This window comes from Carcharodon carcharias, chromosome 19 (assembly GCF_017639515.1).
Source record: "Carcharodon carcharias isolate sCarCar2 chromosome 19, sCarCar2.pri, whole genome shotgun sequence".
Taxonomy (NCBI): domain Eukaryota; kingdom Metazoa; phylum Chordata; class Chondrichthyes; order Lamniformes; family Lamnidae; genus Carcharodon; species Carcharodon carcharias.
Window position 1 is genome coordinate 82897941 of NC_054485.1, and position 1129 is coordinate 82899069.

General features: G+C 41.5%; 1 non-coding gene across 1 annotated transcript; it reads right to left on the reverse strand.

Moving 5' to 3' along the window:
• Positions 1 to 567: 567 nt before the first annotated feature.
• Positions 568 to 639, reverse strand: trnah-gug. The gene has a single exon. It is a non-coding gene; the product is annotated as a tRNA-His (tRNA).
• Positions 640 to 1129: the final 490 nt, after the last annotated feature.

Sequence of the window (1129 nt, forward strand, 5' to 3'; positions counted from 1 at the left end):
TTCACTGACTAAAGTGTCGGGAACTGAAGGAATAAAATTTAAATTAATGGTTTAAAATCATACAGCCGGGTGGGTGATGAGCGCTGTGGAGATTCGCCATTTTACTCAGCGATTTCTTCACATCTGGAATGATCTCCTCTGTTTTTGTATCTTTAAGTGCTGCGGGCCGAACCATTAATTTATCATTGCCCCAAGGCAAATCTGGGATTTTTGTGTTCAAACATTTGAGTGAGATTTGAATCCTTGTGATCCACATTGCTATCAAAACAGGCATAGCAGATGTCCTGTGCTCATGTACTCCACAGTTTCACAACTCCTTTCCAAATATCCTTTCACTTCCTCAGTTCAAATTCGATAAGCACTGGCTCTGTTCACATTTACCAACCGGTCCTGTATTTAATGTTGACTATTTAATTTCTGGAGAATCAAACTCGGACATTTTGTTGCCTTTAATTTGGAGCCAAAAACGTGCTTTGTCATTAACCAATGTGTCTGTACCTGAGTAAATGCTTGTTTCGGAAGTGCGTTGCTTTCGGAGATAGAACACCAAAAACATAAATGAACGCTTGCCGTGACTCGGATTCGAACCGAGGTTACTGCGGCCACAACGCAGAGTACTAACCACTATACGATCACGGCACCACACATACACCGCTGCTTTTCCTTCATTTGGAAATCGCTACTCATCATTCTAAACTAAAATGAGTGCCGTCCCAATCAGATCAACCCCTCCACAGAAGACAATTTCTTCATTCCAGGAACCAACCCATGTCCCTCCTCAGGACAGTCTTCAATTCCAGTTTTATCCCCTTTTAAATAAGCAGGACCACGTACAGTTGCACCAGGACTCCGTCACTTTGATACTTCAATCCTCTTGCAATATAGGTTAAATTTAAATTTTGATTTCTAATTACTTGCTCTACCTGCATGGTGGCTTTCTGTGACAGATGGATGTGGACTCTCAGATCCCTCTCTCCCGCAGCATTCTGTAGTCTCTGAACATGAATAATGTTCTGCTTTTCCATTCCTCCTTCAATAAAAACTGGAAAATCTCAGCGGGCCTGTATCTGGTTGTCATGTTTTTGTTTTCAGAAAGGGATGACTTTGTTCCTGTATTAACATATTCTGT